General features: G+C 47.4%; 1 protein-coding gene across 1 annotated transcript in view; it reads left to right on the forward strand.

Moving 5' to 3' along the window:
* The window catches only part of B3GAT1 (beta-1,3-glucuronyltransferase 1), a 50,183-nt gene that overhangs the window by 14,728 nt on the left and 17,298 nt on the right, over positions 1–18,157 (forward strand). The window lies entirely within an intron of this gene.

The following is an 18,157-nucleotide window of genomic DNA, read 5'->3' on the forward strand; positions in this document are numbered from 1 at the left end:
CAAGCTGCTTTGCCTGGGGAAAGCTGGCTGGGTTATGGGGAAATATGCCCATGTCTCGCCTCCAGGAGCACTGTGCTCCCAGCCTTGCCCTCCCAGACCTGCACCTGCTCTGGGGCTCCCCTCGTGGGCTTGTGTGCAGCTCTCGGGGAAGCTGCGTGGGGACTACAATGGCCCCGCGCCCTTCCAGCCCTCCGGTGCATCCATGCAGAAAGACGGGAGGGAGGTGTGAGGCGACTGAGAGAGTTGCTTTTCTCTTCCCTTGGTCATCCTCTGCCTTTTCTTTGCAACAGAAAGGGATGGGATTTAGGAGGAGGGGGAACTGAAATCCCTTTCATTCGTGCCAGTGGTGGTGAGAGCCAACTTTGAGGCTGCTTAAAGGGAAAAGCTTTCTGAGTGCTAGCTTTTGGAGGAATAGGAGGTGGCTGAGTGATGCTTTGCCATCTGAGGAGTGATCTCTGTGTCGTGTTATGTTGTGGGAGTGGGTGGGGATGAAATATAGTGATTATGGGGGAGAAAGTCCGTGGTGATCAATGAAGCTGTCCACAAATGATGCTTTCCTTTTCCCTGGTGGGCCTCTCTGTGACTCAATTCCTGACCCTGAAAGTCCTAGTTTCTCTCAGTCAGACCAGAAAGCACAACTTCACATAGTATTGGGAGGTGGCTTAGGCCAGATGTTTGGGAAAGCACTGAGGAGAACCTGATGTTTACAGCTGTGGAGCCCATATCCAGTTAATCCCAGCAAGTAGAGGTCTTTGCTTGGCATCCATCACTATCTTTGGCAGGATCTTGCTGCTGCAACATCCATTTGTTCCGTGCTGTCCGTCAGATACCCCTCCTCCCCTTGCCTTCAGTGGCTTCGTGATGGGTCATGGCATGGGGTTAGGAAGTATTTGCTTTGGTTACTTAAATAATGACGTGTCACAGAAGTCCCCACATATGTGCACACAGTGCAGAAAGTCATGAGCCCCTGTGTGCCGTCAATTGACGTAAGAGCTTGTATACACATCTGAGGAGCTTATGGTCCAATGTTATGGACTGGAAGAGACTATGCAGTCTGTTGCATAGGTCTGTACATACTTGTCTAAATTGTTAGTGTCCCTGAACATCTACAGTGAGGTGTCACCAACTTGTGTAAATGAGTGAGGTTGGGTGTGCTTGTGCGTGCACATAAATATGGAAGAAGGGCTGTGTAAACGTACAGCGGAGCTTCAAGCCATTCTTTTGTTTCGTGAGTAATCCTTGCTCATATGAAGAAATTCTCCTAACTCACCCGAGATGCATCTTGTTTGCCTTGTTCGTGTAATTAGTCCTTCTCTGTACACAAATCTCCAATGCGAATGAATTGACCAAAATTTGGCTAGAAGGTTACAATGGTTGGGATTGCTTGGCTTACCTGACAGAGTTGGGATCAAAAAGGTGTGGGAAAATGGAGGCACTTGGGAAAAAAGGGTAAAATATCTTCTTTCTGTATGTAGCACCCAACTCTGTTTTCTGTTCCAGCCTCAAAGCATTGAGGATTATGGAAGATATTCTGGTGAAGGAATTGAATAATTAAGACAGTGAAAAAGAAGGATATTTCTCCCAGGAGGGTTAATTCTGTGATAGGGGCCAAGAACTCTGGAAATGACCAAAGCCAGCAGGACAGTGGATGCTGCTAGAATGGGAAGGTAGCTGACCAATAATTTTATTTCCCTGGTTGAATTATGGGTGTATGAAAGACAGAGGAAGAAAAATGAAATCAGTGACGTTGGCTCTGAGTACTTTCCCATTTCATGCAGCTGAGTTATAAATCCCTCGCTGCACCCCCCATAGGCATTCCTAGTGAAACGCTGTCAGCTTCTCCGGCAGAGCACTGTGAACTTGGAGTCGTTAGCAACGCAGTAACAGCTTTAATGAGAGCTGGCTCCCTCCAAGCTGGGCTGACCCAAGGAAGGTGCAGAAGAGGGGGACCCAAGGTTCAAGTCGTTTTGATTCTCTAGGACAGCAAAGTGAGAGGGCATGTGTAAAGGTCTACCTCCACATGCATGGGTCAGCAAGGAGGAGAGGGGGAGAGCTTTCCCACTTGTTAGTTGGCATCCCAAAGTTTCCTGACCCATCGAGGTGGCTCATAGTGGAGACTGAATGCAAAAAGCGGATAGTGCCCCAACCCTAGGAAGGGACTGTCACCTTGTATGTGTCACAGGCCTGACACAGTGCCACTGGGGTCAGCGATTCTGTTCTCCTGTGGTTTTGTCCTCATCAGGGCATGTCTCACAGAGCTCCAGCCAACTACAGCAATGCCTGGATTTGCTCTCTTTCCTCCCTTGACCTGCAGTGTTGTTCTGCATCTTTCTGGTTTTTGCTCTGCAATTGTGCACCTTCTGAGGCAAGAAGAGCAGCGAGTGCCTCCAGTGTGCAGGCCCTTGTTGGATTTTAGCATGCTCGTGAATTCTGCATCTTTCTGGCAAACAATTGCTGTAGCTGGGAGATCTGGCCCAAGCTGACCAAGAAATCTTCCAGTAACAAAGTGTGAGCACACGCTCTCCCCTTGTGCGAAGCTGGCTGCTCAATGTCAAAATAATGCTTTCTGAAAGGAAAACAGTGCATCTGCCCTTTTAATCTTTTCCAGCACCCTCATGTTGCAACAGCAGAAGCCTTGGGAAATGAAAAGAACTGTCTTTTAAGGGACACTAGGGCAAATGTTGCAATTCATTTTTTAGTGTTTCTTGGAGACTTGCCTTTTGCAATGCTTTTGCTCTCTCTTGCCGTTGTTCTATTTCTACTAGCTCAAAAAAAAGTTGCGCAAAAGCAGTTCTTTCTTCTTCAAACAAAACCCAGTGGGCAGATTTGAATCCATAGGAAGATAGGATATGGTCCTTTCTTGCATCACTATGTATTTTGTCTTGCAGGGATGAGCAGTGCCAGAGGCTGCCTGGCTTCCAGGGCTGTTTTTCATATGGGCTTACCAGCAAGATCTCTGACTTCTGGGGATGCAGCAGGCCTTGGTCAACATCTTTCTCTGTGGGTGATGCCCTCTGTGGCTTTCTTGCCCTCCACTTTTTCTGCAGCCCTCCATTGCATGCAGTAGCCTTGAAAGGTTAGGTGGGCTGTAGCTGTAAGTCTTGTTTGGGGCTATGGCTGAAGGTGCATTTGGTGTGGCTTCAACCCACCCGAAGGCAAAGCACCTTCTGGAAGCAATGTCATTGGAAGGGCCCTCTGCAGTGTCTTTTTCATGGGCCCTTGTTCTCTGTAACATGTTGTCTTTTATGCTTTGCTTGTGGAGATCCTCAATCAGTGACCTACCAGTGTTTTCTCTCTCTGCTGGCAAGAGAAGTGATCTTTGCCAAGCACCAGGTCTGAAGGGTGAGGATAGATTCTCCCTTTTTCTCCTGCAAGCCCCAGCTGTTTGTGTTTGGGTTGGCAAGTTGACATCAGGGCTGGATTCACCTTCAGAAGCTAATAAGGGCTTTGCTGAGTGGAGATCACAGGGTGTGGTCCCTAATTAATCTTCATATCCTGATCTAGACACGTGGACCACCCGCAAGTGCTCTAAGTAATACAGTGTATTAGTCACTATTCAATATATCCTCCTACATTTTTTAATGGGAACTCCACACCTCCAGGGAAGCGAGGCACTGAGCGATTGAGGAAATAACTGTGAATAATTCACTGCTAGGGAGCACACTTGCATGGGCAGCTTTGCACACCTATGTTCTCCGTCCTGGTCTGTGTATAGAAGTGTGTTTTCTTCCCCTTGTACAGCTGTGTGCAGATGCTGTGTGTTTCTGTCTGAGAAATGCCCTGTCCTGCCTGAGTACCGCAGAGCCTTTAAGCAATTTGCCAGTTGCAGTGGTACCTCAGAAATCTCTCCAGCTATCCTATCCATATGAGCCATGGGGAACACAATGTGATATGCCTGGCAGTGACAGCAGAATAAATAGGAAGTGCTCAAGATCCCCATCCTGCCTGGATCCAAGCTATTTTCCTAAAGACGGGACAAGAGCTAAGCTTCTGTACAAGGCTTCCTGCGCTTCTTGTGCTGTTCTTTAAGAGCAGGTGATGTATTAGCTCTCAAAGTGTGTGTTAATGCATTGGTCACTGCTGGCCCAGCTCCAGCCTGTACACTGCCCTGGAATGCTATTTATTGTTAGTTCCTGAGACGTGGTTTGATACTCTGGAGTCCTTGGTGCTGTGAACATCTAGTCTCTGCACTGGAGCATAGCATGTAAGGTAACAGGATGGACAGAGAAAATACTGCATGCTTGCTTTTGATGGAAGGGTAGCCAAATGCTGAAAAGGGAAAGGTGATTGGCCTGTGATTATGTAGGGAGTCCCCTGGCAAAGATATGGGAACCCAGAGAAGAAATTCTGCCAGTTAGAATGGGACAATCTTCAGAAAGGCATTAAAAAACCCCATCTCTGAAACCTCTGGGGAGGGGATTTACATCTTCACATCATGACTAAGAATTCTCTCCGTTCAGCTCCGGGCTGTTGCAAAGACACACGTGCACTGCAGAGCCCACAGAAGAGAGATGTCCGCTGATCCCCGAGTTCCTTCCAGAGTGTCTGCTGGAGACTGGTTATCCACTCTGAAATAACAACAGCTGGTGCCCTGCTAATGCAACGTGGAAAGCAGAGTTCAGACTTTCTCCTTCCATTCCTGCCTTGTGCAATCTAGACTGGTGGACTGGGTTGTCAGAAAAATTTGCTCTTCTGCACTGTCTGCCATCTGGGAGCCCTGTCAAAGCCCAATGGATAGAGAATTGAAAGCTGTAGCTCAGAGAATGAAGTCTGCTTATACCCCAGAAAGGTGGCAAACCCTTTGCTTAAGTGTACTGAAGGTGTGGATGTCGGCTCGTGTAGGTTCAGCTGTATAGTAAAGAGAAATGGGCATTTCCAGAGTGCAGCTCTTCTCATCTGAAGGCATTAATCTAAAATAGGCCAAATAAATTCTCCCCGTTGATTGCAAAAAGAATCTAGACAGCAAGCTCTGCTGTGGGGATCTACACCTATGGCACTGCAGGAAGCAGGGGTGGGTGTCTCCCACCCTAGGCCCCTGCGGATGGGCACTGCAAGGCCAGTGCAGCTCTCATCTGACCTTTTGTGAGTGGGAATTCATCTGGAGCCAGATGTCCGCACCTGCAGCTGCGGCACAAAGATCTCCTCCCAGCACGCTGCAAGGTCTCACTCCTCCAGCCTTGTGAATGCCGCGCATTATGTTGTGTGGGTGGCAGAGCCCCAGTTTCTCCAGTGCCGCAGCTCGCTGTGGTTACGGGGGCCAGAGCTCACGGAGAATGAGACACACTTCACTGTCTGACAGGAGAAAGGGGCATGGGATTTGTCTCAGCTGCCTTGCTGGATGTCATTCTTAAATGCCCTAGCACAGTTTCTTCCTCAGATTCAGTACCTGAAAGACAAAAGGCTAATCCAGAAGAAATACCTTGACTCTGCCTCACCTTCCATTCAGCTGGAAAGAGACCTGGAGCAAAAGGATGGATGCTGAGGCTCTGCTCTGGATTTCATGAATGGATGAATGTAGAGACGCAAGTGGGGATTTTGAGGGGATTTGGAAGCCTGCTCCAGGATTTGTCTGGCATGCAAAGCATTTATAATACTTCCAGCATTATCATAACATAATGCCAGTGTGATTCGGGGCCCACACCAGTTCTCAGTGAATAAAAAGCATAACTCCTATCACCATCAGTAGGAGAGGGATCCCACTTTTCATAAGTTGTAGTTTTGCATAGCCCATACTCTTCTCTTGTCCTGGTGGCACAAAGCGAAGGCTAAGATGCTTTTGTGTGCTGCTGTGAATGAGTGGGACTGGTTGCATATGTGTGTGGGTGCTGAGCAAGCTGCACGAGTAACGCTGCCTCAGAGCAGCACACCGTGGCCTCTTGCAGAGAAACACAGTGTGACAGTGGAGTGGGTGCCTGGGTTGCCTCCCCCTGGGCTTGTCTATAAATACCACCTTGGTGCTGAAGCGTTCTGGCTAAACTCCTTAGATTTTGTCCTTAGTTTTTCCATCTGTTTAGCAGCTTCTAAAGCTAAAGAAGAAATGTGTACTAACGCATTTCTCTTAATACAGGTGGCCCTGTGAGGGCCAGGACTATACTTACCAGAGGCTGCATGGGAAAGTCCTTGGGGGAGTCCAGCTTCCCAGGGAATGAGCAAAAGCCAGCAAGCTCTGGGGATTGACATTGCTCTGGCCACACGGGACCAGGCTAGATGATCTTCTATGATTATTCCATCTGAATCTCATAGACTGTGATGTGGAGAGTAAACCTGGAGCTGTGCTGAGACACCGATGGCCCTGCAGTGCTTCTGGCTAGTGCATCCAAGTGAGCTTTTTCCAGCTTCAGCTCATGTCTTCCCCATCCAACCACCACAAAAACGTAGTGCCACCCTTGTACTGATGCCGCAGTCCTAATGGTAGGAATTAGTACTGTGGGAACCACTGTCCCAAGGCCTTCAGCCCATCCCTGCACAGGAAAAGCACATCAGAGTGCTGTACCAGTTTTAGGCACTCCAGTACAGGATTTTGGGCCTTTTTTTGCAGTCTGCACTGATGTGCTCTGCTCATTTTTAGAATGGCTGTGGATGCTCACAGTGCAACAAGAGATGCACTGAGCTTGCCTGTTTCTTTCTGCCTCCTTCTCTCTGTGCCTGCCCAGCCAGCCTTGCCTGTCATCAGCAAAGGAGTAGCACTTCTGGAAGGATTTTCTGTATGGGTAGATGAGGGGCAATGCTGAAAGAAATCATTCATACTGTTTCATTGGGCATAGGAGCCATCGTCCAACCCAGGGCAGCTATTACACTGTCCTGAGCGGTCCAGCACTGCCACATTCAGATTCAGACTTGTTGGAAGGGAAGCATAACTTTGCTATTTTGTGTGAGCCCCTGCGTGCCTGCTGTAGCTAGATTCCTCCCTGGTATGTGAATAACTCTGCAGCGGCCTGTGACAATGTGCTAGATAAGTCACTGTCCTCCTGTGGGCACCATGTCACTTCCCGTGCCCTCCTTCCCGTGCTGTTCCTCCGTCCCTGTGGGGAACTGTAACTGCAAGCCCAAGGGAAAGGTTGGAGTTTGTGGAGTGTACAGGAGGTGAGCGATATTGTGCCATAGCCATTAACGAGGTACATTAACCAGATGATGAGGGAGCGGCCTGACAGGGTTGTTAACTCCTGTCCCTCACCGTAACAAAGCTGTAAAACCCTCTGGAGGGATCAAAGCGAGAACAGCACTACACTCTTCTCGGTTGAGTCCAGGCTGAGAAAAAAGCAGCTTTGCAGGAGGAATCTTGTTAGAGACTGGGTGCGGTACCTGGAACCTATTTTGGCTCATGAATAAGTTGATATTTCTTCTGAATAATAGATGCACATGATGGTTGCTGAGAGGCAGATCTGTGAGTGGGCTGGGTCTCTGAAGGAGGGAGTGAGACATAAAGAATAAGCTGCAGTCCTGTTCTGAACTGGGAGCTTGCTGGATGCTGGAAGCCTGGCAGGACTGTGCAGGGATGACGCTTGGATGGTAAACCTGCATGACTGAGGCAGAGAGGGTGCCTGTTTGGTCTTTTCGTGTCTCCTACGGTCGGTATATACCACTGCCCAGCTCAGGCTCCGGGGCTGAGGAAGATAAATATTTGTAATGATACCATTTATCTGCCTCCATGAGGGGCTTGGTGAGAATGTGTGAATGGGAGGAGAATGGTGCTGTGATTAAATCTTAGCACAGTTTATGGTGGAGGTCAGCAACCCGTGACGTGTGTGTGCCAGGGCAAGTAGGCAGGTTTGGGACAGCACAAAGCAAGGCTGTACCCTGAGAGCTGTGGCTTTTTTGGGGAGACAACGGCTGTGCTCAGATTAGCAGGATGCTTTAAGATGCTGCCTCACGCAGTGGTACTGAGAGGCAGCCTCTTGCTTCCTTGAGAGACAGCTTTCACCTGACTTTCTAGTGGCACGTTTTGCTTCTAATTCGGGAGAGAGAAGTATAATCTGGCACAAGCCTGCCACCCTTGAAAGGCTGCCAGCCAGTTTATGGCACTCTCTGTCTGCATGCTCTCTACAGCCTTGGTGAGATACAAGGATGTATTGCATGAGGGTGGGAAGCAATATTCTGTCCTTCCCATCCTCAGCTCTTGCAGTAGCTGCAGGGATGCAGTGCCCCAGGAGAGGCTGACTTTGGCCGTGTGATGTGGGGTTGTATGGACATTCAAAGGTTTATTCAGATGGGCTGTGATCCACTTGGATGAACGACAGCTGGCTATGGAGATTAGAGCTACAGAAGTCACTACTAATGAATAATTCTTCCAGTGTCTTTCTTATAATAGTGGCACATCCACAAGGCATGACTCTAACATATTCATTTTCAGAGAGTGTGCAGCTCCTGGAATGACCTTCTGCAAGGTTCGGAAGTATTTGTTTCTGTTTGTCAGTTAGATGAGCATCATTTCTGGCATGATTTTTACCAGGAAAAAATTGCAAGTGCTAAAATTGGGAGCATTGAAAAGATTGGGTGGAATCTGAGTGGTAAGGGTGGGGGCCAGGACAACGCTACCTGCATTGGAAGCCGCTGGCATGCAAGTGAGGTGTCTGTACAGTGGTAGGCTCTTTGGGCAGTGGGAAGGATGCTGATAGATTTGTACATGCTAGCTTGGCCTGAGCAGTGAGATTCAGGCGTGGCAGGAGATTGTTAAAAGAGACTGCGAAGCAATGTGATGGGAATTCAACTCATTCTTGGGTGGCTCAGTTTGAAGTCACATCTACCTAGCTAGTCACTCATTAGTTACTTTAGCTCTGACATTCTCCAAGTGCAAGCAGCCAGTGTTCAGCCAAGAGTATTGAGAAGGGGGCCTGGCAGGCATAACTGTGAATAAAATCACTCTAAGATGAATCCCTTGGCAGCAAGGTGGAGCCGTCTGGATCCTGGAGGTGTAGATACTATCTCTGCCTCAAGCCTGGCAGACTAGCCTCAGGAAGAAGCAAAAATGGCAATAAAAGGTGCCTTTCTCTAAATAAAGCCCAAAGGACGGTAGGAGGGGGAGCTGCCAATTTCTGCCCTTTGTGGAGGAGTAACTGTCCATGGCATTGTGAGAATACTGGGATTATTGTCACCGTAATCATGCGAAGAGGTGCTGGGGTCAGGAAAACATTGCACGCCGTAAACTTATTGCTGCTAAATACTTTTGGGGTTTTGCACTGGCAGGACACATGTATGGAAGGGGTGCTTTGACCTGTGGAGCAGGGGGACCTAAGCTGTCTCCCTGCCACTTTCTTGTCCCTGGCTTTGGGAAATTTGACAGCTGTGAAGCCCCTGGTGGCAAAGGATTTGTTACAATCCTCTGAAGCTGTCACCCCACACATACACCTCCTTTCTTCCTCCAATTTATCTTTTAATAATGCTGCCAACATTATTTCTCATTGCTGTCTCGTGCGCTCTCTGCTCTGCCTGGCAGTCCTTTTTGTCTCACCCAGGCATCTCGTACCATAACGCTCTAATGGGAAGAGACTCTGGCTGCTGAAGTTAATAACTTATCCGACAGCCTGAGTCATTCTTGTTACAGAGCAAATTGTGAACTATGCAGCAATCCAGGGCTGAGACCCCGGTCTGTGGTGGGAAAGGGGTTGTGGAGTAGGTGAGTCTTCGCATTCGGGTTGGGATCAGCACACGCACTCCCCTGCTGCTAACACTATGGTGCACTTTCAGCTTATAAATCTTAGGATGCTTCCCAAAGCAGTGTTACATTGGGTAATGTGGGAATATGGAGGATCAGGGAGTCCAGGGAAACCTGGTCAAAAGGGAGCCTGCGGAGGAGGCAGAATGAAACGAGGTCTTCGCTCTGCACTGAGAAAACCAACACATTCAGAGTGACTGAAAGAGGAAGTTCTTCTCTTTTTTGTCAACATGACAGCGACTCGGAGGAGCAAGTGTGCCGAGATGTCCTCACAGACGTGCCACATCCTCCTTTGCATAGCCTGCATTCTGCATTTGTCAGGAAGCCCCAGTCCCTTGAGCTGCAAAAAGGCTTTAGGGCCACGTGTGGCACTGAGCCCTCCTGAGTCCAGGCAGCACTGATTTCTCCCTCTCTGTCTCAACCATCATTACTGCTCTGGCTCATTATCAACTGAGTCAAAGAGTTTAGGAACTCTTGTTTTTAAAGATTAGTCATCTGTAAGAATGACATTTGAAAGACTGACAGTTCCGATGAAATGACAAGGGCTGCTCTTGTGCTTGAAGATATTTGTTTAATTAAAAAAAGGTAAAATCAACCTGACTGATAAGTGTTGTACCTTGAGATATAGCCTGGGAAAGTACAGATGTGGTCCTAGTCACTTGAGGAAGCTACCAGGCTGCCATCGCACAGGTTGGACAGGCCTGAAGGGAGTGTGGTAGGTCTGTGCTGTAGCTCTGTTGATACTCTCCTAACCCTGTTCCCTCCTAGGGCAAGGGATGGCCTGCCTCTCTGTCCCTGCCATGCAAGGTTGGTGACAGTCGTAATAATAACGATGTAATTTGCCTGGTTGATTTGAGATGCACCATAATTACTGCATGATTACAATATTCTTAGAGCAGCCATTACAAAACCCTCCAGTTTCTCAGAGCTCCCCAGGGGCTTGTCTCACTCCTCACCTTGCAAGTAAAACACTGCAAGGGAGTCTGTCTGTCCATCAGCCATGTCTGCATCTCTCTTTGTGTCAGACTACATGTGCATGCTTTCAGCCACTTGTAGATTAGAATTCCCTGGTGCTGAGACACTCTGCGGACCACAGGGAATATTTTCCTATGTCCCAACTAGTTTGGTGGCAGGATGGTGCTTGGCTGAGCAGGTCAAGCTTTTGCAAGTGATGAAGATGGTCTTAGAAATGGCAGGGGCTGGCGAGTGGTACTGGGGAGCTGGGCAGCAGGGAGAGGCACTCGTAGGTGCCCGTCTTCCTGTGAGGGCTCCCTGTTCGCTGCTTTTTTGAGTTGGGCTGTGAAACTATTGGCTTAATTATGTCTCTGGCTTTTGTTTGGCTTCTCCATTTCTCATTCATATGGAGAAGATCTGGGCTGGGTTTGGCCCTTGGGTGATTCTAAAATTAGGAGAATGACCTTCCCCAGGCATGCACACCGGGCCGTCAGATTGGTGTGAGTTGCGCTTTGCCAGCACCTCAGGCATCAGTGCTTGTGCCATTTCTGTATTTAGCCTGTGAGCTACTTGAGCCTTGTGATTCCTGTCCAAAAGTAGGCAGCTATTTTCATCTCACCTCTAGAGCAAGCTGAGGTGCAGGTGAGCCAAAATAACTAAGCCACAGGGGAAGCCAGAGTCAGAACCAGGCTTACATTGGAAGCTGGACAAACTGGTAGATTTAGCCCATGCCTTTCCCACTAAGAGACAAACTAAGAGCCAAATCCCACCTCCCTGGGCAATGCTGGAATAGCTCTGGGTTTATTGGATTGGCATATGGGGTTTTTATGCTAGTAGAAGGAAAGAAATCGTTTCCTTCCAAATGCCTCTCAAATGGAAGATGGGCCATGTTATTCTGCCATGTCAAAGGTTCCCAGGCAGGCAAAAGCCTCCGTGTTCACTGTGGAGAAAGGAGGTGAGGGAAGAAGGACAAGTGCATCACAGGAAGCCCTGTGCCCTTCCTTTCAGCAGGCACAGTAGCGTTAGGAGACCCTGCCGAATTTCGGCAGGGACCAGAAATCGAAGGGAGATAATTTTAAAATGACCTTCCTGTTTCCAAGGAGAAGGTTGTGTAGGTTTGTGGCTGTACTAATGGACTGCAGAACCGCAAGCGGCGATTGATTGTGTTGCAAGCTGCTGAATTATAGTTGGGTGTTTGCTTTATCATCCCAGATCCCCCCCCTTCCCTTTCCACGCTGTAGCATGAAAGAATCAATGTTAATCCCTCAGTCCCATTAGTGACTTTTGCAGAGGTCACAGGCTGTCGGACTCTCTATGCCCTGTTTGACCACCCAGCACTGAGCAGGGTTTAGGATTTGAGCCTCATCTGCCATCTAACGGGGACAGGAGCCGGAGGTTTTCTCTGTAGGTTGATGTAATGGTTTTGGCTATGATTTTTTGACCAACTGCTAACCAGGGAGCTGAGAGAGCTCTGAGTGCCATGCTGCATCTTTGCTAGATCTGTCCCGCAAGGCCATAGGAGAGAAAACGTGTGAGAAATACTTCTGTGACTCAGTGAATGGCCCTGTCCTTCCAAGCACTGCTGCTATGATATAAATATATTTCTGCAGCATTGGGGTATGCTACGATTCTGGAGGGTTTGTTGCTCAGGCAGCAGCTAACAAGGACTCTTGAACAGGCTGCTTGACTAGGGTGCAGCAGCTAACCTGGGAACCCTGGCCCTGTTGCAGGCTTGTCTGCAGTGAAAAGGTAGTTTGCAATAAGGCAGAAATTTATATGTGAATTTATATCCCAGCAGCTCTTCAGCTTGAATTACCTGCATAGCTGCTCTTAGCGCCTCTGAAATACAAAGCAACTAATTCCAGGCTCCCGCAGCTGCCTCATGAGCAGCACGTGTTGGAAGTGGCGTTGTGGGAAGGAGTGCGGAGGAGATGCCACGTGTGGATTTACAGCATGCTAGGAGCACTCTGCCTCCCCTAAGCAGGAACAGCACCATTGTGCTCCCACCGCACTGGATGCTCTTCGCTGCCTGTCCAGAGCACCTCTCAGCCTGGACATGTGCACACTATCAAGCAACTCTGACAATGGCTCCTGCAAAGCAGTTTTTACTTTAGTGGCGTCTTCAGGGACTTGTGCTTACAACAGCTGGTGTTTTCAAAAGTAATGGAGAATTTGCATGCCTGCATATTTTTTTCCCCAGCCTTCAAAAAAACCCACCTTTAAGATACTTGATGTTTGCTACTGAAAAAAAAGAAAAATTACGCTTTTGAAAACTAAATCCCTTTTTAAGGTGTTTAGGGTGCACAGTGGTGGCTTGCTGCAGTGGGAGAGGGCTAGCTTGCTCACTAGCTCTGCAAGGCTTCTTTTTTTCCACTTTTTTATGCATTAGAATCAGGTTATTAATAACTTTTTAAATAGAGCAGGATTTCTTTTTTTCAGGGGTGAAAAAGGGAAGAGCTCAGTAATTAAAAGTAAGTGCTGATGGCTATGAAGCCAGGTGTCAGGTACGGAGCTGGTGAGCTGCCTTCTAGCTGATGCTGAAAGGTGTGTGCCACATGCTGCGGGCCCTGACCCGCAGCTGAGCGGGGCAGTGGGCTCTGCTGCGCTCCCCCGGCCTTGTCTCCCTGGCAAGTCAAGAGGCAACAGTGTGTGGGAGGTGAGCAGTCTCATCTCCAGGTCTGGAATTGGGAACATATTGCAGAGCCAGCTGGGAGATAAAATTAGGGCTTGTGGCTTGCTGGGCACAGCTCTTCCTATTTGATGGTCATATTTGTCAACTTTCCCAGGTGCCAGTGTGATGGGAGGCAGCCCCCAGCATATCCCACCAGCCCGCGTTTCTCAGATGCACCCACGGAATCCCACGCCCTGAATTTAGACAGCATATAAAAGCCTGGGACTTCTCTCAGCCACCAACAACAAAAGCTGTGAATTGTGTGGTGGTGAGGTAATCTTACTACAGCATTAGCAAGCGCCACAGTCTTTCCTCTGACAGCCATGTCCGTTCTTTCATCACCCAGCTATGTTACGCGTGTTTAACTTGTTAGACTTCCTTGGGTAGAGGGAGAAAGGCAAGTCCACAGGGAGCCTGGTGTTAGTTTGATATGTTTGGCTCAATGATTCAGTCTTGCAGATCCTAAAACAGTGGCCTTCCCTGGCCTGCTGGTTGGAAAGGTGAGGCTTGGTCATTACGGCCTGCCGCCTCTCTTACATGAGGAATCACGCAGAAGCGCGTGTCTTCAAACCCTTTGGAGAAAGCATTGCAAAGCCTATTATGGAGCTGTGGAATTTAGTCCAATCATGTTGAAATTGGGTCATCCTTTGTTAGTGTCACTTTTTAAAATCTGTGGAAGTCAGCAGTGCACAAAATATTCAGTGCAATGCAGATCACAGAGGTGGAAATTGAGACTCTGGAAATATGTCTGTCTCTGACAATGTTGACGTTGTCTTAGATGAGCAAAGAGGATAACTTAAGGTATCGTTGCATCACCAGTTCAAGAAGACTTGATGGAGAAGCCCTTAAATGAGTTAATTGTTGGAGCACTCTTTTCCCAGCACCATTCAGTGTTCACCCACAAGCAACCTTAAAGAAAGTCGAACAACTTTTCATGGGTGTCATCAGCATTTCCCCTAAGAAAACAACTCCCAGTTGTCTTTCTATTTTGGAAGTGGGCTGTAAGTCAAACAGCTTTTCATCGTGATGGAGATGCTTTTTAAAAACCATGTGTGAAGTGCAGCCGTTTATCAAGAAGTATTGGGTGCTTTCTCATCCAAGACCTGAGTCAGCCCACAGCTTTCCTGGCTTGAGAGAGAGTCTGGACCAAGCATTGCCAATCCTGACTGATAGGCCAGTGCATCCTCTGAAAGCAGTGCTGCCTCTATGACAGACAGGATTTCCTGTGTGGCCAGGCCAAGAGAGAGACTCTCCCAGGCACCAGGGATCCACATCAGCCTTGCCACTTCCTGTTGCCAAGTGCATGACACATTTTTTTGCTTCTGCCTTGCTTATCACAAGAAGATTGCAAAGCCCAGGTTCAACCCTCTTCAAAAGCACTGTAATAAAAGGATACCTGCCCCTTCCAAGGCATTCCCCTATGTGTCTTTGGATCAACAAGGAAAGGAAGTGCACTGACTGTAGCTAAGGATCTTTGAGAAATCCTGGACGGCACTTGGGCACTGTGGTGATGATTGCAGTGTAAGAACCTGTACAAGAAAGCAAACACATTTAGGACAATGCATCAAATCTTTTAAGGATTTAACGGAAGATCTGCCTTGCTGTTGGAAGCAGCGAAATCTTGGGACTAGGCAGTGTAGTCAGCATAAGAGCAGTGCCATCGCATCTCCTGTCCTGTTTCTAGCTTTGGCCACCTCTGCCGGCGTCTGCAGAGGCAGAGGAGCATGGGGGGAAGATTAATCTGGAGAAGAGAAAGTTTCTGATGCTTGTTAAAATTTGGCTGAAGCTCTGAAACTCAAGGGTTTATATGTTTTCCAAACTGGTGGGTGGTTCATTCTAATTCTGGATATGCAGTTCATTCACATACACAACTAATCCTTTTTCGAATCCTGTTAAGTTCTTGTTCTTCTTAGTATCCTGTGGCAATAAGTTACAGAAGCTAATTGTGCTTGCGTTGAGCTCCCTTGATCCACTTTGCTCATGCTTGCTTTAAATTTTAAGTGTTGTTCTGAGAAGCTTGGTTAATATTATTTTTTTCTGTGAGATAATCTGTGTTCTTGATCCCATTTGTTTGCAACAGGGCTCAAGGGCTCAGGACTGGAAGGGGAGAGTAGGTCAGGTTTTGCTTCAGCTGTTTCAAACTGCCTCAGTTTCTCGAACAGCTTGGAAAACACAAGCAGTGGCCCCTGTGTACGTAGCCAAGGCAAGTGTAGTGACAGAACTAGGGTTGGCAGGTGAAGCCGGACAAAAGCATCAAGTGGAAAAACAGCCTCCTAAAACCAAGCTTCCTTTACAGGCTTTTCCAATATTTCTGAATTTTCTATTTTTTGTGTTTAAAAAAAAGAAAGAAAAAAGAAGAGCACATTATTTCTCAATTTTTGGCCACAGGAATTATTTTAATTTTTTAAAAGAAGGAATTAAATGCTGGATGAAGAGATGATGCAAACCATCACCCTCTGTCACAGACCCAGTCTGCATTGGCTCAACACTTTTGATTCCCGTGGATGAATCCGCTTCTCCTCTAGCTGGCAGATTGGTGACAGTGGTCTGAAACATTTCTGAATCATTCTCACTCCCTTTCTCGACTTGTAATTCAAGCTTCGTGTTGTACAAATCAGCTCTAGCTCAAGGATGGTGCATTGCCCCTTGCGGCGGCATGCAGCCTGTTGGGAGGGCTAGGCTGCAAAGCCTCTGTCCTTTTCTCCCGTGAGTCGGGAGAATCTGAGGTTGAAGTTAGCACCCCTGATTAAATCCTCGAAGAACAAGCAATTCTGCGTGCTCATTACTCAGTTCTGGCTATGTTCTGCTTAATAACTAAACAGTAATTAGCTCCACAGTTTTGCTACTATACTTATAATAGCCCCCATTAAAGTTATGGGGTTTTTAGGCAGTAATGGCTTACAGAGTAATTAACGAGCAAGAGGCTTTTATTACTACCTTTATTTTTAGCCTGTACTTTACAAGCCTTTTCTGCCAAATACCAAAATCTTAGACAGAGGCTTGTCGTGCCCATCCCTGCCACGCGGTGTGGAGAGAAGCAGGTCTGCGTATGGACACCTGGAGCCAGCCACCGGTGTGACCGCATGTGGCTGAGGGGAGCCCAGTGACAGAGCCCTTGTCCCCGGTGTCTGCTGGGCTGTGTGATTGCAAGGAAGAGCCATAATTGCCCTGCGCCTCAGTTTCCACATCTGAAAAGTGGGCATGACAGTGTTGCGCTCACCTGCCTGCAGTCATTTTCTGTGCAAGACGACTGGCTCAGGTGTGTGAACTTGGATGTAAAGTCAAAAGTGTTTGTTGGGTCGTCAAAAGGGGTTGTGGTCCCGCTGCTCAGTGGATTGAGGTGGGCTGAGCAGAGGGACCAGCTCTGGCTTGTGCTGCTCCTGCATTGTTTTTCAGCAGGGATCAGAACCAGTGCTATTGCAAAGGTGAAAGAAACCCTGTGTTTAGGTTTAGGGGATACTTTGCCCAGGGGGAAAAGCTATTAGTGAGAATATACTTTGTATCCTGAAGTATGAGTGTTTATTTTCTTTGTAAAGCTTTTGTTGTAGGATATGGCTGTGTTTGTTTGTTATTTCCTGGCTGCTTTGCAATACAAGTAAGTGTTTGGTACGTTTGTTTGGCTTTTTGTGTGTGTGTTTTTCTTACATCTAGACAATGTTTTTACTCCAGTGACTTTTGTATATATACAAATTCAACTCAAGCAATTCTTTAGTTTAACATGTTCTAAATCACTTCTGTTCAATGTGGGAAAACCAAGGAGTAATGACGCTGGGGCTGATCAGCCCCAAAGGAAGCAGGAAGGTAAAACTGACTATAAACCAGATTGCAGATCAAATCAGTGTTTCCTACGGTGTCAGAGCTGACGCCAATTAACTTGACTTAAAAAAAGAACCTTCAGTGTTTAATAATCCGGCATGTTACTAACACGTGGCTCCAGGATTTATTAAAGCTTTTTTATTAGATGAGTGCCCTTTTAATATTGTCATGCCTTGACACCATTGCCCTCTGCCGGAAGATGTGAAATCTCCTTCACCATGTGGCACAGCCCTTCTGCTTGCAGCATGTCAAAATATATTTCTGCCGAGGAAAGTCTTTCCAAACTATGCAAAACACCTTTGTTTTAGAAGTATTTTAACACCAAAATCACTTACATTTGAGCTGGGGATTTGTGTCTTTTGCCTGATTTTTCAAAACTGAAAAAAGAAAGTATACTTTCTGTAGTGGAAAATAGAGTTTGATCTTTTTAATTAATTCATGTTTAAATTTTTTCCTCCTCTTTCTTTTCCCTGTGGAGGAGGAGAAAGCAGAAGCCTAAAACTGACAATGTGAACAAAGCCAGGTTTAGTTTTGAACATTTTCAGTGGGAAAAGGAGAGGGGTATTATGATGGGGCAGGGGTAGAGTGAATGCCTTGAAGAGGAGCATAATTTTCCCCAGACTAATTTTTGGCTAGCCTCACTTGTGCCATAAACAGCAACAAAAAGCATTGTTTGGCTTCGGTAGCAAGGGATTTTTTGGATGTGGGGCAAGCCCTCTGTCTTGGGCTGCAAAGCTGTGACTTCTCTCACCAGCAGTGTAAAATCGCAGGCAACCATGTATTTCCTAGCTGATGTTGTTCACAGGGGAAAATGGATTTCACCTTTTGCAGCTTTAACATGTGACGGTGAGGTGGGAGCGTGGCTTTGTTACACTGAGAACTAGCGTCACCCTGCACTGAGGCCCTCAATTGCATTAGCGTGTTGGGAGGGAACACGCTTGAAATACTTCATCTGGATCCAGATTTCATAGTGCTCACAGCAGCCCCAAGTGAATTCTTCCAATGTCCTTCAGTCAGGCTTCTCAGGGTCATCAATAAAATGAAATCGCTTCAGGAATTAACAG

Source organism: Mycteria americana, chromosome 19 (assembly GCF_035582795.1).
Source record: "Mycteria americana isolate JAX WOST 10 ecotype Jacksonville Zoo and Gardens chromosome 19, USCA_MyAme_1.0, whole genome shotgun sequence".
Classification (NCBI taxonomy): domain Eukaryota; kingdom Metazoa; phylum Chordata; class Aves; order Ciconiiformes; family Ciconiidae; genus Mycteria; species Mycteria americana.